The sequence below is a fragment of the Mustela nivalis genome (assembly GCF_964662115.1).
Source record: "Mustela nivalis genome assembly, chromosome: 5".
NCBI classification, from domain to species: domain Eukaryota; kingdom Metazoa; phylum Chordata; class Mammalia; order Carnivora; family Mustelidae; genus Mustela; species Mustela nivalis.
The window spans coordinates 14,840,197-14,866,237 of NC_139024.1; the positions used below are offsets into that span (position 1 = coordinate 14,840,197).

Below are 26,041 nucleotides of genomic sequence, written 5' to 3' on the forward strand. Positions count from 1 at the left end.
TATTTGACAGAGAGAAATCACAAGTAGGCAGAGAGGCAGGCAGAGAGAGAGAGAGAGAGGAGGAAGCAGGCTCCCTGCTGAGCAGAGAGCCCAATGCGGGCCTCGATCCCAGGACCCTGAGATCATGACCTGAGCCGAAGGCAGCGGCTTAACCACTGAGCCACCCAGGCGCCCAGGAAGTCCTCATTTTTAAAACAAAAGATCTGAGCCCAACAATCCAAGCTCCAAACTTTTCATAATTCCATGATTTCCATGACTATAATGTACATTTCCATAGCTTATTACAGCTAACAAAGAACTTTGCTCAAATGTTTCTCATCTTTCAGAATTTTAGTTATTAAGGAGACGCCTGGGTGGTTCAGTCATTAAGCATCTGCCTTCAGCTCATGTCATGATCCCGGGGTCCTGGGATGGAGCCCCACATCGGGCTCCCTGCTCAGTGGGGAGTCTGCTTCTCCCTCTCCCACTCCCCTTCCTTGTGTTCCCTCTCTCACGTGCTCTCTCTCTTTCTGTCAAATAAATAAATAAATAAATAAAACCTTATGTAAAAAAGAATTTGTTATTATCTCTTTAGTACCACTTACCTCTGCTTCTTACTCTCCTACAAAAAAAAAGCAGAGCTACAATAAAATCTATTATACCAGCTACCCTTAAGAGCTCTGCTGTTTCCACCCAGAATGTAATTTGGAAAATATATCCTATCCTGAAAATGTGTCTTTTGCACAGTACTTTTTTAACAAATACTTGTCACTGCTTATTAGAAAGATATTTTATTCTGCTCCACTAAATGAAAACTTGGAGTCATTGTGTCCTGTCTGGTACCCAATTTGGGTGTGGAGCAGTTAGCAAATACTTGTTGCAAATAGATGGAAACATAAAGGAAAGAATGGAAACAGGAGAGGCAGGATTGCAGGAGAGAGAGCTCTCTGGGGTGGGTATCAGCATAAGATGATCCTGGTCTCTGTGTCTTCGTCCTTTCCTCCGTGGGCACACTCACATAAATTACTACATCTCATGGACTCTCAGGGTCTCCTCCATAAGACTAAAGCATCGTATTAGAATAATTTTCAAGGATTCCTCTACTTCTAAAACTGTACTTTAAAAGAACTTTGCGAAAGAAAGGTAGAGTTTTAAAATTTAAAAAAAAAAAAAGATTTAGTTTTGCTAGTATTTACACCCTACAACAATGACTTACAAGCCACTTATATTTAATAACTGTTAGATTTTGATTAAGAAACATGAAAAATAAAGAGACAATGTCTGGCTGGAAATTTCCATACTATGATTACACGGACAAATTATCAAAAATACTATCAGGACTAGAGGGATCAGCAAGCTGACTGTGGGTCACCCCAAATGCTTTCCTGGGACATGTTGAGTGGACTGACATTAACAACCCATGAAAGCAACCTAGAACATAAGTCTAACCCATCACCTGAATTCTGCCCAAGGCTGGGCCTCACCTTTTTGAAAGTCCAGAGAAACCCAATCGTCCAGTGGCTTTCAATCCTGGTGACATGTTAAAATCACAAGAGGAGCTTTTACCGAATATATGTGGTGCTCAGGCCATACCAATGAAATCAGAACCTTGGGGGAGTTCGCTACAGGTATTTTTTTTCAGTATCAGAGTGATTTTAACATGCTGCCAGTGGAGTACCGCTGGATTAAATAATGAAACCTAGGAGGAAAAATAAGAAGTGAGAAGTGGGGGCACCTGAGTGGCTCAGTGGGTTGGACTTCTGCCTTCGGCTCATGTTATGGTCTCAGGGTCCTGGGGTCGAGCCCTACATCGGGCTCTCTGCTCAGCCTGCTTCCCCCCTCACCCCACCTGCCTCTCTGCCTACTTGTGATCTCTGTCTGTAAAATAAATAAATAAAAGCTTTAAAAAAAAAAAAAAGAAGTGAGAAGTGCTCAGTCTTTTCTTAGCAACACACAGGTGCACAGGTTGCGTTTACTATTCTACACTCTGCACTGTGCACAAAACAAGAAAAAAAATGGGCTTAACCATGAGAATTTGTGTGGCCAAAAAGGGAAGGATTCAAAGGGACAGCAGCTGCCTATGACTTCCTGAGAAAAGTAGACACTTCTTTCAAAACTTAGGCTGGGCACTAATTCTGTCTCGGGTAGTTGAGAATCAAGAGGTAGATTTCCTGGTTTTATACAGGGGACCACACGTTCAGTCACTCACAGTCTCCTGTTGCCTCTGTGTTAACCGTTCTGGCCTCCGCCGACCTCCTGTGCTTCCTGGTCCTCCGGCGCCCATCCTTACATTAACACCATTCAAACCACAACTCCTGGCTCTTTCCGTCAGCAACATCCAACATTCATGTCCAGGGAAACTTGTCACTGCTAGTGTCACCTCTTCTCCCCGATTTCCACAGCCCTTTCCAATGGCCTTAGCAGAGACTTATTTGAAAAGAAAAAACGAACTCGAACCTCCGAGCTGGACACGCCCTCCTCTGGCTTCTTCTGCTCAAAGCTAGCTTCTACACAAGCCCCGAGTCACCCTTCTCAGATGCCATACTCATCCTCAAAAAAACCATTTCGGAACTTCTTGCGTATCCGGCTGACTCTCCGCTGGCTAGCCCATCCCATCAACCCAAATTTTTATGTCTCCCAGGACAACGGACTTCCTCCAATTAGTCCAGTCCATGGCCAGTCTTCTGAACACATTTTTTCCTTGCATCTGTGTACGTGAGAGTTTACTGCGATTTGTCCTGTAACCAACAGCCACCAGCACGGTATCTTGCCAGTCTGTTCACTGAAGGGCAGAGAACAGGAAGCTTCTGCTTTGGATTTCCCATCAGAAACCTGCTGCAGGGGACGCCTGGGTGGCTCAGTTGGTTAAGCAGCTGCCTTTGGCTCAGGTCATGATCCCAGCGTCCTGGGATCGAGTCCCACATCGGGCTCCTTCTCTGCAGGGAGCCTGCTTCTCCCTCTGCCTCGCCTTCCACTCTGTCTGCCTGTGCTCGCTCTCACTCTCTCTCTGACAAATAAATAAATAAAATCTTTAAAAAAAAAAAAAAGAAACCTGCTGCAGGGGTGCCTGGGTGGCTCAGCAGGTTAAAGCCTCTGCCTTCGGCTCAGGTCATGATCCCAGAGTCCTGGGATCGAGCCCCACATCAGGCTCCCTGCTCTGCAGGGAGCCTGTGTCCTCCTCTCTTTCTGCCTGCTTCTCTGCCTACTTGTGATCTCTGTCAAATAAATAAATCTTAAAAAAAAAAAAACCTGCTGCAAGAACCACTGGCATTGCCCCCATAATTCTCTTCTGCACTGAACTGAATTCCTGGGACTCCTTTTCCTAGTATTTCAGTACTGTGGCTTCTGCCTGTTTATCTGCCTTTTTCGGCTGGAATGTTGCTTATTTCCCCAAACTATTTTCTGCTCTTCCGCTATGTTCTTCCGGCATCCAACTAATGTCTCTGATTCCTGTGCCAGATCCACTATGGCCCGGCTTTTTCCCTTGAACTTGCATTACCCGCTCTTCCCTGCCTCTGACGTCCTAAACCTTCCTACCTGTCCGTCAAACTGCCTGCCCGTCCCTCGTCCCCTTCTCTCCACTTCCCTTCTCTGATCCAAGAACATCACGTGTCCCTCTGGTAACTGCCCTTCTGACCACAGCCCTGCTATCCAAATCTTTAAAATTCAGCACATCTTCTGATTAGAACAGACCTCTGGGCCTGACTTCTCAGCATGCCCAGTCCTGGCGCTCTCTGAGACCTGAGAACAGGCCTGGAACATCCGTCTCCTGCAAGAGATTTGGTGGCTCTTCCTCTACTTCTCGAAGTTGTAACTCCGGGACTTGATCAATTCGCAAGTATTTGTCTCCATCAAAGAGCAGTTCTGTTGTTTTGGGTATGTCTGCTCTGTGGGACAAGTTATTTTCCTTTTTAACATCGGCTTCTGTCCTAACTCTTCCTATGTCTATGTCTGCATTTCCCCCCTTTCATAGAATCACCAGTCATATTGGATCAGGGTCCAAGCTAATGACCTTATTTCAACTTTATCAATCTCTGTAAAGACGGTCTCTCCAAATAGGGTCAGAGTCTTTGATACTATTGGTTAGTATCAAAGTATTGGTTAGTATCAGTCCCCCCTTTTCAGGGGACACCATTCAAACTGTAATAGACTTCAAGAACCTGAAGGAAAAGGTTATTTCATAATCCAAGAAGCAACAGATTTGAGGTATAGTCAAATACAGGTGAGAATCGTTTAGGTGAGTTTGTGAAAGAAAGCTAGTACCAAGTCTTTACAATGTGTCCACTTTACAACCACGCAGGGCCTTGATGTTTGCAAACTGCCTGTCAGCCAGTCCTCTGGCACTGACATATGTCATTGACACTGTCCATCTGATAATAACACAAAGTCTGTAGTTGTTGGTTCATCAATTTGGGTTTTCCAGTTGGCAGAATTCAACGTGAAGTGCTCCCCAGCAGGGGGGTTACCATGCAGCAATCCCTACTCTAGGCCATGTAGTCCCCAGGGCTGGACTGATCTCAAAGCTCCTCCAAAGAGGACCTCTACCATACATCCCCTGAAAAGTATATCGTGTCTACTTGGTAAATAGTTGAAGAGTCTGCCACATATTTTTGCTAAACCCTGCCTTAGAAATTAAAACCAGGGGTGCATGGGTGGCTCAGTCAGTTAAGCATCTGCCTTCATCACAGGTCATGATCCCAGGGTCCATGGATGGAGCCCCATGCGGGGCTTCTTGCTCAGCAGGGAGCCTGCTTCTCCCTCTCCCTTTGCCCCTCCCCCTGCCTGGGCTCCCTCATTCACTCTCTCTCTCACTCACTCTCTCCCTCCCTCCCTCCCTCTCTCTCATATTGTCATATAAATATATAAACAAATAAAATCTTTCAAAAAATTAAAACCCAAAAGGAATCTGAGTCTAGTTTTTCTTTTTCTTTTTCTTTTTTTTTTTTTTTTGGCATGTACCCATGACCACACAATGGACAACTCCCCCATTGCAATGGGATACAAAATTTATTAGCAACTGTGTTCTTTTTATTAGTTTGATTGTGGGAGACAGAGAAAAGTTCAGAGGGATTCAGACTGGTGCACAAATTCAGTCCCCTTTCATGATGTTTGGTGCTCGTCACAGTGCCCCCAGTACAGCTGAGACCCCTACAGGTGCTTCACTCCCCGTTGTTCCAAATCTCCCTTCCTGCTCCAATTCAATAAATCAGCTGTTGCAAAACCTGGTTTCCCTTGGACCATGGTGGTGCACACTGCCCTGCGAAACACCCACATTCCTTGGTTTACCCTTAAAATCTGCATGTGGCACTTGTTACTAACAAAACCAAAGTTGAGGCTGGAGGTGGGAAGGTTGAGCTGTGCGTTTCATTAGAAACATTGACCCTTCCTTTTCAAAGCAACCTCCTGAGAAAAGCAGGGGAGTTTGGGTTTAGCAAAAGAAAATAATGGTCAAACGCTGTATTGGCAAGTTCATTATTTAAACATACTCCACTCCAAGTAATTTCTTACTACCCGGAGTTTTTTGTCAGCTGTTTTTGTTTTGCTACAAAATAACACTTGCTAATTTTTAAAAATTTGAATACAGAAGTGCATAAAGTAAAAAGTGTAACATAAAAAGTAAAAGTCTCTCCTGGCGTTGCCCAATCCTGTTCCCCAGAGGCAATCACTGTTCAAAATTAAGCAAATACCTAAACATCTATACTTAGATGTTAGCTATACGGTTGCTTATTTGAAAAATAGAGCTTATTTGGCATTTGCACTGTAACTTGGATTTTTTTTTTCACTCCACAATGTATTATGAACTCTCTTTATGTCATTTCATGTTTCTTGAAAGAATACAATTTTATTTTTTGATCAACGGTGAAATAGTGACCAAAGGTGCAACTATGTGAACACGGATGGCTAGCCTACCACGACAAAGTCCAGCTTTTTCCCTTGTGCGGGACTGAATTTTCAACAGGTTATACTGGGGAAAGTGGAAACTTTAGAGCAAAGCTGAGTGAACAGTATTTCCAGTGCCATGGACAAAGGTGGGGAATTTCATTACTTCCCCAAGTGCCCAATTTTTCGACTAAGAGAGGATAAACGCTTTCAATTACACGAATTCCCATCAGGCAGACAACAATAGGCATGGACACAATTCTATAGCTCTTGAGCAATACAAAGTGTATCATAAGATGGAGAACAGGACAAAGAGAAAGAGCTCTGCCTCCGTAATAAGTGGAGTGAGAACTGTTATCTGCAAAACGCTGCCGAAGCACATTAACTGGAAATTTTAAGCAAATAAGTTGTACACGATTTCTCAGTGATTTACAATACTTCTGTAGAAAATTCTAGTATAATCCATGCTGCTGGTGCATATCTGGCATATCTTATCCATTTAGGAGCTGTCTTTGTATTTCTACTTTTTTTTCCCCCCTTCAAACTTTTTTCCCTCTGTTCTGAACAGTTACTTTTTTTTTTTTTCTTTTTTGGCCCAAAACCAACTGAAATAGTCAAACTAATCATCTCCAGATCTAATTTGAGGTACAGAGAGAGTTCTAGAGTCTTCATCTCTCTAACTTTCTTTTTTCTTCCCATTATGACAGGCTCTTTATTAAAAAAAGAAAATAGACCTTGGGGCGCCTGGGTGGCTCAGTGGGTTAAGGCCTCTGCTTTCGGCTCAGGTCGTGATCCCAGGGTCTTGGGATCGAGCCCCGCATCGGGCTCTCTGCTCAGCGGAGATCCTGCTTCCCTCTCTCTCTGCCTGCCTCTCTGCCTGCTTGTGATCTCTGCCAACCAAATAAATAAATAGAATCTTTAAAAAAAAAAAAACAACAGACTCAATCAGATTTATAACAAAATTATATAATTAACTAATCAATTATACCAAAAACACTTTGGTCTAGAATTCTAGTACTGCCTTAATTCTTCTTACCTTTGTATATATACAGACCTAACCATATCACCATCACCTCTTGAAAAGCAGCAGTTTTAGAATTCTTCATCAGGTGGTTTTTTTAATTTTTTAATTTTTTAATTTTTATTATTATTATTTGTTAATCAGGTAGTTTTTTAAATAAAGATTTTATTTATTTATTTGGCAGAGAGAGAGCACCAGAAAGAAGAAGTGGGGGAGTGGCAGAGGGAGAGGGAGAAGCAGGCTCCCTACCCTAGATAGTTTAAATTTTAACCTTGTCCAGTTATTTTTATCAATTATATTTAATTATGTTATATCCAATTAAATATTACAGTTAAATTATATATTAGTTACAGTTACATATCCATTATATTTAATAACTGGAGTGTTGTAAAAGTCAAAATTATGGGACACCTGGGTGACTCAGTCATTAAGTGTCTGCCTTCAGTTCAGGTCATGATCCCAAGGTCCGGGGATGAAGCTGAGTCAGGCTTCCTACTCAACAGGGAGCCTGTTTCTCCTTCTTCTGCCCCTCTCCCCCACTCCCATGCTCTCTCTCATTTTCTTTCCCAAATAAATAAATTTTTTTAAAAATCTTTAGAAAACAGTCAAAATAAAGCCTGGCTTTGTTAGTGATGACTACATTTTTAATCCTGCATAATAAATAATCCTGCATAATAAATATTTCTAGAGTTTCTTACCCTAATTTAATAAATATTTATAACGAAATCTCTTCCAAGCAAAATAGTTTTTCCATTTTAATTGCATTAACATTTTTCACTTTAGCTCTTAGAAAAGTATAGCAAGTCTTATATAATATTTTCTTATAAATGAAATATTAAGCATGCATAATGCTGAAGTGACTTGATCTGGAGCCACTAGAATGTCACCACATAATTTAGACTCACAAACGACCTGAACTGGTTATTAAGACAAAGAATTCCTTCCTTAGCTTAACTACCATTCTCAGGTCGCCACACCCTATTATTGCATCCAGGCTGATATAACCTGAGTTTGCTCGCTTCCCTTCGGTGCTTTTCTTCACAGCTCTTATAATATCAGGTGATCACATTTTATTAAGATCTTCCCTTCCAGTTGTTCAATGGGGTCTTAAAAATCTCATTTTCTCTGAAGCTTATTGACCGATAGGAGTGAAAAAATAAACAGCCAACTTCTTATTTCACACCTTCACCTGGGCATTTTATAGAAATATTATTCTGGATTGAATGTTTTGTTCCCCCAAAATGTATATGTTGAAGTTCTACCCCCCAGTGTGATGGTATTTGGAGTTAGCACCTTTGGGAGGTAAATTAGGGTTAGATGAAGTCGTAAGGGTAGTGTCCTCATGATGGGATTGGTGTCCTTATAAGAGAAAGGGACTTTCTCTGGGAGCACCCAAAAAGAGGTCATAGGAGGACAAAAGGAGAAAATCGCTGTCTGCAAGCCAAAAAGAGGGCCTCACCAAGAACCAAAGCCACCAGAATCTTGCTGGTGGACTCCCAGCCTCAGGAACAATGAGAAATAAATGTCTACTGTTTACATCTCCCAGTCTATGGTCTTTTGTTAATGGCAGCCTGAGCTAAAATAAACCTCAAGCTTGGTGTGTCCCAACTGAACATATAGGCTACTCTGCCTATCCCAATCTTTTTTCTTTTCAACGTTCTCTATGTCACTACATTTCCCCACGTTCAATCACTTTCAAAATACAGAAATTCATTGTCCATTCAATCACCAAGCCTGTCAGTGACAGATCCTAAATTCCCCCTGTCCATTCCATTACTCATAATTTCAACTGCCATTATGATAATACCTAGGAGAAATAAAGATGGTATCTATGCCACAGTGTTTGTTAAGAACTATTACTGATGGGACTATTATTAGGATAAGTGCAGCTAAATCAATCAACCTGTTGGCTCAGGTTATTTGAGTTTGTCCCATTTAAATGTTGAAGAAAGCCCATCCCTAAGAGTTTAAGTCCGGGTGATTTATTGAGCTGTCCCTTCTGATAGCAATGAACCAAAATTCAACCAGCTCTGAGCAAAACTTCTAGATGATAGATGTTTTAACAGTGCAATCATAAAAACAGAATGCTGCATATACATTCCAGATTAACACAAAAATATTTCTGGGTTCTAACTGACATGAATACTGAAATTGGCACTGTAAATGATTTCTTTACTGATTGGTTAAAACTCCTGGACTGGAGGAAAATTACCAAAGGTCAACTATCAAAAGTCTATAATGCAAACTTCTCTTTCTCATTACAATATTAACCTTATTTTGTTGCCATTTCCAGTGTCTCTCTGGTTGGTGCCAAGACTTGATCCCTCCAATGACTTCTCATCAACAGATGATCCTTTCTACTCAAGGAGGTTCATACATGTTTACTGCGTTGGATTCAGCTGCCTCGCCTTTTGTAACTCCCTTACATATTCCCCAACTGACTAATACTGACCCATAGGTAGGGACAACCCTATACCCCTATTCAGCCAGAAGAAGTTACAGAAGATGAGACCTTCCATCTTCAACAACCTTAAAGATTTAAGGGTCAAAATTGTTCAAGGGGGAAATGATGGGGGAGCAAAAGTCTAGCTAAAGACAAAACATAGGCTGACACCCTGCAATCTTCCCCTTCCCCCCATTCTTGGGTGGGACATGCGTGATGTTCTTCCTGGAATCTCCCAACTGTCTTAATGTTAATAACTTGCTAGAGGGGAAAACAATCTTAACTTGACAATGGCAAGACCTCTGGTATCTCATAGGTATCTTGTAAGTGGGTCCTCTTTAGCATATGAAAGTTCTTTGGAAATCTCCCTTTCCTTACTCTCCCAAACTCCCTAGAGTATATAATCACACACTTCAAGACCCTGGCGCAGCAGCTCTTTCTGCCCACTGGATCCTGTCCCTGTGCTTTAATAAACCACCATTTTGCCCCCAAACAAACAAACTTCTAGTTGAGAAACAATAAATTACATCAGTATGAAGGAAATATTCTTCTCTTCCATTTTCCATAAAAAGATGGAATGTGCTCTTTACACGGTATTTATACCAAGGTACTATAAGATAAATTTAAGAAGTAAATACAATCCTACTTGATGCCACTGAAAACAGAAATCAGTTGGTCTACTTGATTATGAGCTTTGCAGTATCAAGGACACTGCATTACCAGCAGTTAACACCAAGCATAGCATGTAATAAGAACTCAATAAATGATTGCTGAATACACGCACAACTTCATTATCTCTTCATTTTATTGGGCTGTTGTGATACAAACTCCAAAGGATCAGTAATAGTTGTAAATCAATGTAATAGTTTGAATCAGGATTATTTTTAGCTATGCATGCAAGTGAAAATCAGTGGGGTTTGAAGACAACTTCAAGTTTCCTGAACAATTTCTTCAAGTTGATAAACTCCATGTAATATCATAAGCAGTGACAATGTGTCCAAAACCCAAGTGTTCTTTACAGTGGACACTACTGGTGCCAATGCCAAATCCACTTCCTTTAGTTTAATGGAATCCCAATTTAAAACATGCTATATTCCCCCACAAAACTACCTTCAGCTTAGAGGGAGATCCTGATTAATTCAAGCCAATCCACTGGTCCAAGGATAAATAAAACACTTAAATTGAACTAATAAAACTGAAAGGAACAATCAACATCCCACGCTTTGGAGAAGCTTTTCTCTGTCCCTTTACTGATGTGAACACGAAAACCTATTATTCTAGAGACTGGTGGCACCAATTTTTTTGACAGTTTGGTGATGCAGCCTCAGGGTGAAGCAGATACATGAAGCAGAAAGCTGGAAAGAACCCGAGTCTTTGATAAGACTGTTAAGCCACCAAACCAACCAACTGTGGATTCCACCCTACATCTGGAGTCTCTGCAATGTGAGATAAATTTTCTAATTATCTCAACCGGTTTGAGTTTTCTGCTAAAATGCATGCTGATAATTCCCTTATAAAAGATAGTTTGTTGAAAAGAGAGCTGATACAGGCTTTGGGGAGAATGTTCAAAGTACTAATCAGTCTTTAACGTTACTGAGAGAAGGATTTCCCATTGAAAGATAAACTTGATCTTGATTTTCGTTTCTACTGAAAGACCTATTCCTGCAAGAGTAGTATAGAAGGTAAATATTAAAAGAATGATACTTTTTCACTTTTTCCTTATTCAACAAATATTTTCCTGTTTAGGTGCTTAATCAACTATTTCATTTGATCTTCACAAAAACTCTGTGAAGTAATTACCATTAATCACATGTTAGAAAAGGAAACAAATCACAGAAGTAAACAACCTGCCTAAGATCATAGAAACCCTAAGAACGAGGACCAGATCCTGGAACTACCCTCTACTACCTTCCGTGGCCTTCCGTAATGAGGTTGGGCAAAAACTGGTCTAATTCCCAAATTTGGTAAACTGTTGGTAGAAAGTGGTATGTGTTCGTTTATATGGTATGTGTATACCACTGCAAACTAGTAAAGGCATTTTGGAAATAATACACAGTAAGAGTATACACATACACACACACAGTCGCTAGCTAGCTAATCTGTGCATATTCTTAGATATAGCAATCTTGCTCCTGGAACTTTACCCTTAGAAAAGAGTTCAGTAGAAGAGAAAACTATGTAGATGCTCCTGAGAAGGATGGTTATCATCTTTTATTGGAGGGGAAAATTTCATATCCTAAAAATAATGGACTAGTTGAATAAATTCTGGCACAAAATTTAATAAGAGAATATTACATATATAGTATGAGGAGTTATTATCACTATGTAGGAACACTGAAAAGGATTTATAAGTTTAAAAAGCATAACACAAATCATATATCTTCTATTCAAAACTACAAAGAATAAATCCATATAAACAGACAAGTGGAATCCACATACACACAGACAGACACACACACACACACACACACACACATAAATCATGACTGGGACATCTGGGTGGCTCTGGGTGGCTCTGCTTTGGCTCGGGTCATGATCCCAGGGTCCTGGGATCCAGCCCCTCATCGGGCTCTCTGCTCAGCAGGGAGCCTACATCCCCCTCTCTCTCTGCCTGCCTCTCTACCTACTTGTGATCTCTGTCAAATAAATAAATAAAACCTTTAAATAAATAAATAAATAGTGATTAAGATGGTGGAATTTTGCAAGTTTACAATTTCTTTTTCTTTAGTGCTGTTTACAGTTAAACTTATTTATATGAGGTATACAATTCCAAATAGATTTTATTTCTTTTTTTAGTTTTTTTCACAAATAGATTTTAAATAATCTGGGAGTCAAACCATTCTTTGGAAACTTTGTAAAGTTGCCAGTAATTAGTTGATCATATTTTAGCTCTCAGCAAACAGACTCCAGTAGGGCTACATAGTTCAATAATTTTCATCAATAGAAACTTACATCTTTATAATTTATAGTTATAATTATAATTCCTCTAGAAACACCTGAGAAAAGGTATACTAAAACATTCTGCAACATTGTTGCTGTGAGATGAGCCCAAACCTCTCACCGATATTTATTTTGAAACATGTTTGGAACAGATAAATTATTTATATAAAGATCTAATCTTCATAAGACTGGGGTAAATTCAACTGGATTTTATTTGCTATAGAGCAAAGAAAATTCATTTTATTTTTTGACATATCAGGGCCTCTGAGTGTGGAATGTCTCCTTTCCTATCAGCATACGGTCCCTAGTTTTTTTCTTTTTTTTTTTAAGATTTTATTTATTTATTTGATAGAGATCAGTGGGAGAAGCAGACTCCCTGCTGAGGAGGGAGCTCGAGGTGGGACTTGATCCCAGGACTCCAGAATCATGACCTGAGCTGAAGGCAGTTGCCTAACCAACTGAGCCACCCAGGTGCCCCCAGTCCCTGGTTTCTAAGGCAAATGACAGTCAGACTGCTTCCAACAAATCTAACATTAAAAGACATCAGTTATAAGTGAATCTTCTCCAAACTATGGCTATCAGAATGCTCCCAACAGGTTACTTAAATGTGATCAAAGTGATAATTAAAACGCAGAGAAATCTCGAACTCCACTTGAACGTCCCTGTCACCATAATCTGGCATGGCCGCAGTAGATGCCCATATGCACTCAAACTCACGACCCGGGATATCAAGGATCCAAACAAAAGTAAATCAGCACTTTTAAAGAGTGTAAAATGACTATAATGGTTGTTTCTTGGTAAGAGATGAAAGTAAATATTTTCTTAGATTCCCAGAAGCTACCACTCAATATTATAAGCTTTCGTTAATAAATGAGTTTGATCAGATCTTTTCTTCTGTGCTTAGAGAGATGCCTGGGGGAAGTAAACTTCCAACTCCAGATTTCCCAATGAAGTCTTGGCAGAACCACTGACAATCTGACCTTCAAATCTACCCAAACATGTAAGCTAATAACAAAATAAGAAAATGGTCCAGTATCTGAAGGATTTGTATGCCAGTTACTAGGCAGTATCCATACATTTAAGCACATCAACTTACTCTTATCAGGAAAATAAAATCAAAATATGGAGAATTATGTTCTTTCCAGACGGCCTCAAAACTCCTAGACTTAGATTCTGGTGTTCAACAGAATACCAGTCACCAAGCCCTCAGGTTCTTTGATAAAGAAAAAAGCACAAGGCATAATGAAAGTTTAGACCATCCTCTTTGGTTTTATTTTTTGTTTTTAAAGATTGTATTTATATAAATTTCTTTGTCAGAGAGAGTGGACAAGGGCAAGAGAGAGCAATAGGCTGGCAGAAGGAGAAGAATGCTCCCTGCTCAGCAGGAAGTTTACTTCCCGATGCTGGACTCGATCCCAGGACCCTGGGATCATGACATGAGCTGAAGGCACACACTTAACCAACTAAGCCACCCAGGGGTCCCAACCTCGTTAGTTTTATAAGAGGCTTAGCAATATTTTAATGTTAAAATAATTTCAGATTTTAAGGGAAATGTTGCAAAAAAAAAATTCCCATCTATGTTTTACCTAAATTCTCTAAACATTAATATTTTATCACTCTGTGACCTACCTACTATCATTCTATCATCTATGTCGTCCTTTATCCAGAAACATTTGAGAGTAAGTTGCTAACATCAGTATGCATATGCCAAAAAAAAACACACACACACACATTTTAATTCACTTAGCCACGTTACTCTATCAAAGTCCATAAATTCACATAGACACAATACCGTTATCTAACTTGTAGGTGTTATTCAGATTTTGCCGATTGTCTTCCTTATGCTCATTTTCTGATCCGCTGTTCAAGTCCAGGATGGCACTTGTATTAGTCATCATGTGTTTTTAGCCTCTTTTAATCTGAACAGTTCATGATCTCAACAATTTTGAAGAGCTGTAGCCAGCTGTTCTATAGAATGTCCCTCAATTAGGGCTTCTCTGATGGTTCCTTCTGATTAGAGCTAAGCATTTCTGGCAGGAACACCACACAAATGATGCTGTCCCTCCTTTGTGCGTCCTAGCAGGAGGCTCAATGTTAATTTGCCTCATTGTTGGTGACATCACCTTTGATCACTTGAAGAAGGTGGTGCCTGCTAGATCTTTTCCACTCTATGAAGTTACTGTTTTCACTTCCCGAGTATTAGCAAGTATGTTGTGTGGAATTACCTGGAACTATAAAAGCATCCTGTTTCTCATTGTCTTTCTTTACTATTTTTTAAAATTTATCCACTTATTTTAGAGAGAGAGAGGGCATGGGGGAAGGGACAGAGAGAGGAAAGAGTCCCACGCAAACTGTACAATGAGCGTGGAGCCCTCTGTGGGGAACGATCCCAGGACCTTGAGATCAGACCTGCACTGAAACCAAGAGTTGGATGCCCAACCAACTGTGCCATGCAGATGCACCCCTCTTTACTACTTTCAGCATCCATCGATGATTCTTGCTTGAAACAATTATTATTCCGTTCTCCCTACACCTTACCTTTTACCTGGTCATGCAAATGAAACACAGTTCCTGGCTCTCTTTCTTGGAGGACCAATACAACCAATTCTAGCCCATAAGCTATGATCGTAATTAGCATATGCCTTTTTCTGCATTGGCTCCCATTATTCTATAAGGCCTTTGCTTGTCAGTCAATTGCACGCATGAGATCTAGTAAAGGGCTCCAGGTAATTGGGGAGTACCTAGAACCCTAGATTTATACCATATAGGAAATCCCATAAAATTGGATTTTATCAGGTAAAAAATCTATATTTTCATAAATTTCATAATTCTATATTTTCATAAACCTTTAACTGCTACTTAGCATTTCCTTTATTTCTGAATGTGGACAATTACAGTAGTATTAGCAAAATGTGGCTTTGTAATAAAAATCAGATATGTCACATTACATTATACTTGGGGCATATATATCGAAATCTATTTACCAACCACTAATTTGAAATTAACTGTGAATTTTAGTTATCAAATCTGTTGCTGCATCTTTTTTTTTCCTTTTTCACACTTAGAAACATTATTCTTAGAAGATATCTATGGACATCACCAGACCACTGAAGAGCTCCAAGACATAGGCTAAGTTAAGATGGAGAGAGCAGATTCCTGAGTCACCACTTGGTGGAGAGGAAAACACCAGGAAAACAGATGGGGAAGATCTGCATTAGAATTTGTGTGTGAGGGGCGCCTGGGTGGCTCAGTGGGTTAAGCCGTTGCCTTCGGCTCAGTCATGATCTCAGGGTCCTGGGATCGAGCCCCGCATCGGGCTCTCTGCTCAGCAGGGAGCCTGCTTCCCTTCCTCTCTCTCTCTGCCTGCCTCTCTGCCTACTTGTGATCTCTCTCTCTCTGTCAAATAAATGAATGAACCTTTAAAAAAAAAAAAGAATTTGTGTGTGAGAAAGAAATAAGTTATCAAGATTTATGATATTAGTCATTCAGCAATTATCCTACTCCAGCCAGTAGAAGAAATGAAGTCACTAATTTCAAAATTAATATGCATGGGAAGGTAGTTGCCACCATGAGATTGGATGTGATGACTGAAGAAAGAGGAGAAAAAAACAGAAGCCAAGTGCTAGACTCTGGGCAGGTGTTACAGTGTGGAAAAATAAGACAAAAACAAAAAAGGAAGCAGAGAGAAGAATTATCTGGATAAGGAAAGAAAACCAGAAATGTAGGGTATAAGAGATTACATAAATGGTACCATATTTTTACTTTTCATTTAATTAAATTTGTTAAGTGATAGGTTCGGCACTTTTCAAAGTCTGTCTAAGATTCCTTATCTATGAAAAATAATTGCTATTCAGATTAAACAGGGAAATATAAGCAAAATGCATGCAAAAGAAACTTAGCACTTGTCACTAAACACATTTAACTTTTTCTCTCCCCAAGCTTTCCACTCACCTCTACCATTTCACAGACTATATTAGAGTTTAAGGTAAGAATGAAAGATTAAGAAAACTATAATTTTTTGAGTCAACAGCCGAGATACTACGCTTATACTCATTACAGTATGAAATTCAGTATAAATTTATAAGATATAAAACTAGAACAATCCAAATCATGATTAGAAATCATACAGAACCTTGACATTCTATTTGGGAAACAGACTGAGTGGTAATTGCGGAGAAAGAGAGCCTGCGATTTTAAAATGTCAGTCAAAGGTAATCAAGAAAACACACCACATACGGTACCTGGATGGCTCAGTTGGTTGTGTCTGCCTTTGGCTCAGGTCATGATCTGGGGGTCCCAGGATCCAGCCCCATGCGGGGCTCCCTGCTCAGCGGGGAGTCTGCTTCTCCCTCTGCCTGCTGCTCCCCCTGCTTGTGTGCTCTCTCTCTCTCTCTCTCTCAGTCAAATAAATAAAATCTTTAAAAAAGAAAAGAAAAGAATAGAAAACACAGCACAGTTTGCTGGAGGTTCCTACAAGAAGGCTTCTTGGGTGCTATATACCAAAATGTGCACCAGTCCTCAGGAAACCACCTCGATTCTCTCCAAGGTCTCCTGTTGGTAGCTTATCCTGATCTCATGTTCCTTTACCACAAACGCAGTGTGAAGGGGGAGGGACGGCTGTTTTGAAATGTGAAAACATGAATCTCATCCGAGTATATAAGACTTCCGCTTATCTAATGGGAAACCCTGTATGCATTCTAGGAAATTTTCTAAAACCCACTGGAGAATGGAGAAAAAGAAAGAAAGAAAGAAAGAAAGAAAGAAAGAAAGAAAGAAAGAAAGAAAGGAAGGAAGGAAGGAAGGAAGGAAGGAAGGAAGGAAGGAAGGAAGGAAGGAAGGAAGGAAGGATGGGAGAAAGAAAAAGAAAGAAAGAGCAACATTGGCACACTCTGTAAAACAAAATCTACCCCTCCACGACTTTGTCAAGTTTTATGACATGGCAGTTGGAATCACCATTTCCAAAATGCGGCTATGAGCAAATTAAGCCTTTTGATAAAAATCTTTAATTGCATCTTTTTCTCCTCTCAACTTAGAGCTTCTTTTCTCTTACCCAAATTTAGGAACGTGCAATTTTCTAGATTAGAGGAGAAGAGATTGTTTTCTTAATCAAGAGCCATCTGTACAGAATGACAATGGAACTGAAAAGATTCTAACCTATTCTACCAAAGAATGATCCACAGAATTGACTCTTTCTATGAAAATGCCAGAATCTGAGTGACAAGTCCTAGCAACTGCTCCCCTTTACAATTTCAGGAAGAACGTGCTGCCATCTACAGGGAGCATATGGAACTGATGCTTACAGAAAAAAGTGTTGATTGGGGTTTAAATTTTCGTGATCAGCTAGAAAATAGAAAATGACAGGACAAAGAAGAGTAATAAAATGTGCCCACTTTTTTAAAAAGATTTTATTTATTTATTTGACAGAGAGAGACGCAGCGAGAGAGGGAACACAAGCAGGGGGAGTGGGAGGGGGAGAAGCAGGCTTCCTGCTGAGCAAGGAGCCCGATGCAAGGCTCGATTCCAGGACCCCGGGATCATGTTTACATGTGGCTAGTCTGACTGAGGAATGGAGTTTATTTTATTTTATTGCTTTCAAATAATTTAATTAGTTTAAATTTTAAAACTGACATTCTATTCAGTCATTGGAAAACTCTTATGTATGTTTGTAATAACTTAGGTATATAAATCCACGTTTCAACTGTGTTTTAAGAGAACTACGTACAGATCAAATAGTACCCAGGAATATTTAGCATCGGAATTGAAATATGCTAAAAAGGAAAAATGCACACTGAATTTCAAAGAGTTAGTATGAAACAAACAGAATATATCTCATTAATAATTTTGCATGAGGGATGCCTGGGTGGCTCAGTTGGTTAAGTGGCTGCCTTCAGCTCAGGTCATGATCCCAGCATCTTGGGATCAAGTCCCACATCTTTCTCCCTCTGCCTCTGCCTGCCACTCTGTCTGCCTGTGCTCACTCTCTCTGACAAATAAATAAAATCTTTTTTAAAAAAATAATGTTTTGAAATTACGGTATTTTGAACATATTAAGGTTGATTTCAGGTGCTTGGGTGGCTCAGTCAGGGGAGCCTACTTCTTCCTCTCCCTCTTCCATTCCACCCACTTGTGCTCTCTCTCTCTCTCTCTGTCAAGTAAATGAAATATTTTTAAAATGTTTTTTAAAGATTTTATGTATTTATTTGAGAAAGAGAGAAAGAGAGAGAACGTGAGAAGGGGGAGGGTCAGAGGGAGAAGCAGACTCTCTGACAAGCAGGGAGCCCAATGCAGACTCAATCCCAGGACTCCAGGATCATGACCTGAGCCAAAGGCAGTCACTAAACCAACTGAACCACCCAGGCACCCCTAAAGTATTTTTTAAAAAGATTGATTCCATTGGCTTCTTTTTAGTTTTGAATGTGGCTACTAGAAAGTCTTAAATGACATATGTGAATCATATTATATTTCCATTGCACAGCACTGTTCTAATTAATTTAAAGTTTTAAGAGAAGGTAAACATGTTAAGTGTCCATGGAATTATACAAGATGCTCTATGTAAAATGTTTTTAGGTCCTATCTGACCCCAAGATTCATAAAAAGTGTGCACAGACGCTGGTATTCGTGTGGATAAATGTACAAAAGCTTTAAAGGAAATGATCTAATACCATCTTCAGTGATCCACATTATTACTGATAAATACCTAAAAATGGTAGAAAATTTGGATATTGATGAATGTAACTACATAACCATCTTTGTTGTGGCTAATGAACCAGTGACAGAAACCACACATATTTAAGGGAATTCCAGTAAGTTTGCCCCCCGTTCCATATTTTGTTCCATTTCTTCCACCCACCTCCAGCATTCGATCTCCAGACTATATACTTCAAGGACTCTATCCCCCACAATTTCCCATCGTCCTTCATTCTCACCAGCGCAGGGCACAGACTCTTCTCAGTGAACTTTCCCTTTGTCTTTTAGCTGTGGAAACAACCCTCCGTTGTATGAACACATCCTTCATCAAGGATGGCCTCTTCCAAGCTACAGAAATCAACCTTTCCTTCCCTTCTTTTCCAGATCGCAACTTCAACACATTTTTCTGTTATTCAGACAGAAAATAGACCCATGATTCAGCAGGTAGATACCCACTCAAAGATAGGGTCTTCAACCATCAGTATTCAAAATGTCACCTTCAGCAAACTGGGACAGTTGGTCATCCTACCTACTGATCTGACCTGTTGGCAGCGAAGCAATGGAGAGGCTAGCTTCCCAGTTTCTGTTCCAGGGATAGTCCCCTGCCTTGTTTCCCTGCAGTGATTAGCCTCTTTCCCTTTACCCATAGGCTGTCTTTGTCCTTACCACCCCCTTAGCTGGTCTGACTCACATTAAATCTTTCAGGTGTCATTTACTCCCCAAATCCTTCACTCATTCCTCCAAGCTAAGGGAAATGGTTAACTCTTGAAGTTTCAAATTCTCTATCCATTCCCCAAGGCTCCACCAGCTGTGAGCTCCTTGAATCAGAACTGGTAGCCCTCATGTTTATATTCTCACATAAGCTGAATTTGTGAATGAATGAAGGAAGGTTGACGTGTCCTAGAAAAGCACCTGAGCTCTGGGTAATTTCTTCTGCCTTCTCCCAACTAATTCATCCCTCTTCTGCCAAAATGACCAAAAACAAACTGTTCTCAAGCCTGGATGTCCATTTCTCAGCCTTGAAGAATATTTCCCTTTTCTTAGCCCCGCCAACACAGTGGATAATACCATCTCATCACTAACCACTGTCTGACTGCCACTCTCACCCCCAGGGGCCAGGGAGGGAGGAAGATACACCCCCAAACACATACACATACCAAAAAGCAACAAGAGCATCTCCCATAAAAAAACAAAACCAAATACAAAGAAAGAACTTAGTTTCTATTTTCTACACTGGCTAGTAATTTTTGCCTTTGGCTATTGCAACAGCTCTAGATGCCTATTTCTTTCCATCGTGCCACTGAAGGCTGCAGCAAGGAGTGAGTGTGTAGAATGAGTGAAAGAAGAATACCTAGAGGTTTCTGCATATGGAACAGTGACAAGCGGTTCTCAAAGTGGCGGGTACTAAGGGAGATGCAAAAGAATACCGGAATTTCCCAGGAACTACATAAGATATTATTTAGAAATTACATCAATATGTTTTATAAGCATTATATAAAACATGAGAAAATAAATTCCTTTTAGAAATACAGAGACAGGGGCGCCTGGGTGGCTCAGTGGGTTAAAGCCTCTGCCTTCAGCTCAGGTCATGATCTCAGGGTTCTGGGATCGAGCCCCGCATTGGGCTCTCTGCTCAGCCTGCTTCCTCCTTCTCTCTCTGTCTTCCCCTCTGCCTACTTGTGATCTCTCTCTAGAAAATCTTAAAAAAAAAAAATACAGAATGTTTAAACACGTTAAACATTCTAACATATTAATTTATATATATTTGTGATGTATTTTAAACTTCTATATTTTAATATATGTTCAAATTTACGTATCTTTGTACATAAATAGCATATTGAAATATACTCAAAGTGTTTTTGATTTCAAATATATTTTAAAACACTAGACGAATGTCATTTTTTAAAAGACTTCACTTATTTATTTGAGAGAGAGTGAGCGAGCGAGCGGGAGAGGGAGGGCAGAGAAGCAAGGTCTGCACTGAGCAGGGAGCTGGGGATGGGGCTCGATCCCAGGATCCTGAGATCAAGACCTGAGATGAAGGCAGATGCTTAACCAAATGAGCCATTAATGGTCTTTAATGGTCATTTTTGAGTGCTAATCATGTAAAATAACTTTACCTAATTCTCAAAATATTACAAAGTGGGTTCTGTAATTATCTGCATTTTGCCCAGAAAACCGTGGTACAGAAAAGTGAGGAAACTCATTCAAGATCATAGAATTTGCAAGTGGAAGAGCTAGGGTTTAAAGCAAGGGCAACTCTCCGGATGCAAAGAAAGATGCCTACACTCGTCTCCAATAATACGACAACAAATACCGCAAAACTGATTTATAAAATAATCTGCAAAATCCAAAAGCAATTTTGAGGTACACCATGCTGTTTTGCTGCCACCTGTACAAACTGTGCCCCAACAGATGCCCCACAGGTAGAAACACACCTCCATAAAGCAGTGTTTATTTCTCAGGGGGTACACCCATGCATCAAGGAGTAGAGAATAGGGTCCTCCTGAAAAATTTCTTTTCTTCTTCATTTAAGTTAGAACTATGGGTATTTTTGACCTGGAAAAGACCTTAGAAGTGGTTGTCAACCTTGACTCTTCCTTGGAAGCACAAAGAGACCTTGAAGAGCTATGAAGAGATGGTCAGCACCTGCGGAGATGGTGCGTTCGTTGGTCTGGGGGATAGCCTGGGCATGGGGATTTTTACACTTTCTTAGGTGAGTTTAATGTGCTGCCAAGGAGAATCACTGTTTTGTTTAGAGTAAACTAAGGATTCTCAAAGTGAGTCTCCAGACCGGCAGCCTCAACTTCAACTGGAAACTTGTTAAAAATGTAAATTATTAGACCCCATTCTAGATCTACTAAATCAGAAACTCCAAGGGTGGAGCCCAGAAAACAGTGTTTTACTACACCATCCAGGTGAGCCTGATGCACCCTTAAGTTTGAGAACCACCGAAAGTTCAATTCTTCCATTTAGAGATAACTGAAATCCAGATTTAAATAATTTGCTCAAGGTCACATGACTCATCAACATGGCACTGGAAACAAACTACTAACAATGGCTCAATAACACTTCCTGAGGGCTTGCTGCCAGCAAAGAGGGGCACAATTTTGCCCTGACTAATTCATGTAATCCTGCAACAATCTGGAAGGGATGTTTTCCATCATTACCCTATTTCACAGATGAGGAAACCAGGGCACAGAAATTGCTCGAAATAGCACTGAGGAGAAGAGAAGCAGAAGGCAGATTGGAACGTGAATCTCTCCAGCCAGGAGTGTAATGGGAAAATGTCACAGAGCCCAGAAATCTCATTCTGTCTGAGAGGGAAGAGGGGCTGAGTTTTACTTTCCCGTGCAAAAGGTAAGGAATGTAAGCGAAAGAGATGTTAGGGAAGCGCATGCCTAAATTTTGAGTTCCACTCTTGGTAACTTTTTCTACTTCAAACCACTATGTGAGAATTGTTACTATTTCCTTTTTAAGATTATTGAATGCATATCAAAAAGTACATAAAGCATATATAGGGAGCATCTAGGTGGCTCAGTAAGTTAAGCAGCTGCCTTCACCTCAAGTCATGATCCCAGGGTCCTGGGATAGAGCCCCGAAGCAGGGTCCTTGCTCAGTGGGGAGTCTGCTTCTCTCTATCCCTTTGCCCCTCCCCCCAACCCATGCTCTCTCTTTCTCAAATAAATAAATAAATAAATAAAATATTTAAATATGTATAGAGACCATATGTAAAAATAAAATGAAGATGAATACCCAGGTGATCATCACTCAGATATTGCTGTTAATTCTTTATATTTTTTTACCAACAACTCTGTGGGTCAAATAATTAGCCATGGGAAAAATGGTATAGGGCTAGATATTAAGAAACATCTGAATACCACTGGTCATCAAGAAGAGAAGAGCATGCAAGTAGAACATGATGTACACGTCTTCCCAAAAGTAGTACCCTTAACCATAAATCTATGAGATATGCACTGAAATATACTAATATGCAAAATATCACACACACATATATTGACACATAGATTTCCAATATTCCATAGCAGGAACTCAACCATAAAGAGAGTTTGTATCTTTTAAGAGGTTAGAAATTCAAATTTAAGGGTCCATTGATATTTTCTGAGCCTCTTGGCATAATAACAATGTCTACTAATTTGTCTAGCACTTTTCAAAGAGCCTACAGTTTCAAAAATAGCTTTCATATAGTTATCACAACAATCTGTGTGTTTGGTATGGGCAGAGAGTTCCTGGTCATAGGGTTGGGAGGGGGGAGATTCTGGGAGGCAGCAACTAGCCTAGAAGGACTCTAGGACTCTGTTCTTGCAGGAGAGCACTAGAGAAGCAGGCTGGGGAAGCAGGCTAGAAAAGCACTAAGAAACCTATCTGGGAATTCCACATTTGCCCTAATAGATCCGTTATTGTATCCATATATCTACTGGCATGCCAACATTTCTACTGTAAGATTTTTCCCTTAACAAAGATCCAAGTAATTTTTATTTTAAAAAAATTTTCTTTACAGTCCATATTTCTTCATGAAAAACATATGACTTTTAACTACCTTAGGACCACGAACATTTTTCTAAAGCAAGAAAAAAAGATATATTCTAATTCATCACCCTAACATCTATACTCAATTCTACAGGTGGCAAAAAATGAATACTAACTCCATTGCACTTCAGGTTTTGCCCCACTGTTTAAACCAATCTTGACATCCTGGCTACCTTCTTATGAAGAGAGATTTTTCATTGTTTTCCTGCCATGGATAGATCCCACACTCCTCCAAGTTGGAGTATTTTGCAACAAAAAACAAACAAAAAAAAAAAACAAAAACACGCCTCAACATTTCTAATTAAATGGCATAAGTGCACAGAACAGGTAGCTGTTTTTATATTCAAGTAAAAACAATCTTATGGAGGTACCTCTAGTTACCCACTCATTTTAGCAGTGATCCATTTTACTGGCATACCCTCTACACAGCGGACAAGGAAAAATTAAACAGCAGAATCCTTATTGCTGCAAATAGAGACTGCATTGATGGGGACAAAACAGAAGGTAACCAGACATAATATTTGAGTAATAGCTGAAGATTTTATAATGGAACACTCAATCTGGAATTTATTTCTTCCTCTCCAAAGCCAGAGAAGCCAAAATTCCCATTGCTGACGGGCAATTCAGAGGCTGATGTTGCTAGGTACATAGAAAGTGCTTAAAAGAGCTGCAATTCCATCCTGTGCATGGAACTGGGCAGAAGTCGTAAAAAGAAAAATCTAGAACTATACTCCAAAGATGCTACAGTAAAGTCAGATCCTTAAGCAATTGCAAACAAATTAATTTTTCTCAGTGATCAGTACACTAGCCCATATAAAAGGAACAACTTATTCCAAAAGGAAATTGATTGAAGATGTACAAGTTAGGTAATTAAAAGAAAAGGACCTAGATTTAAAATACAGCAGACAATTTTCCCTTAGCTACCTGGGGCTAAAACATTGACCAGTCCTTCATGAGGAAGGACTAGAATTAACACAAGAACCATGATGTTACTTGAACTATGTAGTAATTGCAGGGGTGTGTGTGTGTGTGTAATAACTTATATATGTATTTTTATATATGTATTTATTTATAACATCATAACAAGTAGCAACTTACAGGCAGGAAATAGTCTTCACTTAGAAAAATAATCTAAAGGTATAATGGGTTGGTTTTTGTTTCGGGGTTGCACTGTTGTTTTGGTTTGGTTACTTATTTGTTTGGTTTTTGGTTTTTTTAGTGCATAGGATCAAGCAAGACCAAAAGGAGAGAATGAAACAAAGAACTGACCAAAATATTCTGTGTAAGCAAAAATAATGAAAGCAAACCCAAGGTTAGGCTTGCTCTCAAGATGGCTGTAAGGAGAAAAGTAGAAGGAATGCTGAGAACACCAGCGAAGTTGGAGGCTGAGTTGGACGACGGACTTTTAAGGAGAAGGATTTTAAGGTTCTATTTCCAGGGCCTTGTCTGTTGTGCTATAAACTCTTCTTGGATTGGATCTGGCAGTAACTGTAGGGTCTTGTCTGGGTGGCCTTTTGCAGAAATCAAAGAAAGAGAATGAATTCCACTTCTGAATCCACTCACTGTGTAACATGGACATGACCCACAAGGGAGTAAAATGACCCACATGAAGTTAATTCAAGGAGAAAGATTTGGGGGCCAAAGACAGCCCAGAAGAAACAAGTCCCCTCGTAATACGTGTACTTTGAAGCGAGGGAGAAATTGGTCCTCCCAAATTGAGGGTTGTGCAGTCTTACCTAGATTTTCCCTGGCAGTGACCCCTACAAACAGCGTGTTCACACGTAAGCATGCAGACCTCGGTTGAAGTGCTTCACGAACTGTACATGGCTTCGTCTGTAGCTTAGATCAGACACACTTGATCAAGCTTCTACTAACTCTGTAACATTCAGATTTCCACTAACCCTTTCCAGTTCTGATAAAGAAAGGTTCTAGAAGGACCCAACATTCTGATATCAGAGTATTGAAGTCCCACTTCTCTAAGAATGGCCCCTGAGTAAGGGCGGCTCATTCTTGGCTATGCAACCTCCTTTAAAAACATCAAAAATATTTACAAAGTGGAATCACGGCATTTTGCCATTTTCATTAAAAATGAAACTATGCTGAGGGTTGCTGGGGGGAGGAGGGATGAGAGAGGGTGATGGGGATATGGACATTGGGGAGGGTATGTGCTATGATGAGTGCTATGAAATGTATAAACCTGGCGATTCACAGACCTGTACCCCTGGGGATAAAAATAGTTTTATTAAAAAACTATGTCCTAAGATTCCCATTGTCTAGATATGAGCTCCCAGGTGATGTTTGGCTGACCAAAGCTCCATGGCACACCAGGACGGGACAAAGAATAACGAAGCTGACATTTTTGGGACATTTAAATACAATAATAAGAATCTAACCTATAAATATAGTTTTGAAACTATGTTAGCGGCACCATGTTATCTTAGGCAAGGGGGAGCATAAGAAGATTCTGCTTTTATTTTTGGTTCTCTAGATTATACGGTAGATCTTGAATATTTTGCTGTTTTACTGACTCCAAAGTATGT

General features: G+C 40.0%; 1 protein-coding gene across 15 annotated transcripts in view; it reads right to left on the reverse strand.

Moving 5' to 3' along the window:
* The window catches only part of ESR1 (estrogen receptor 1), a 413,977-nt gene that overhangs the window by 327,718 nt on the left and 60,218 nt on the right, over positions 1 to 26,041 (reverse strand). The window contains exon 1 of one of the 15 annotated variants that reach the window (XM_082730097.1): positions 25,238 to 25,377. The exons of 13 other annotated variants lie outside the window; for them this stretch is intronic. The gene's annotated coding sequence lies outside the window, so the exon portion shown is untranslated. Of the gene's footprint in view, positions 1 to 16,504; positions 16,885 to 25,237; positions 25,378 to 26,041 lie in introns of those variants that run through there. One more of the 15 variants, XM_082730086.1, reaches the window with a different exon arrangement.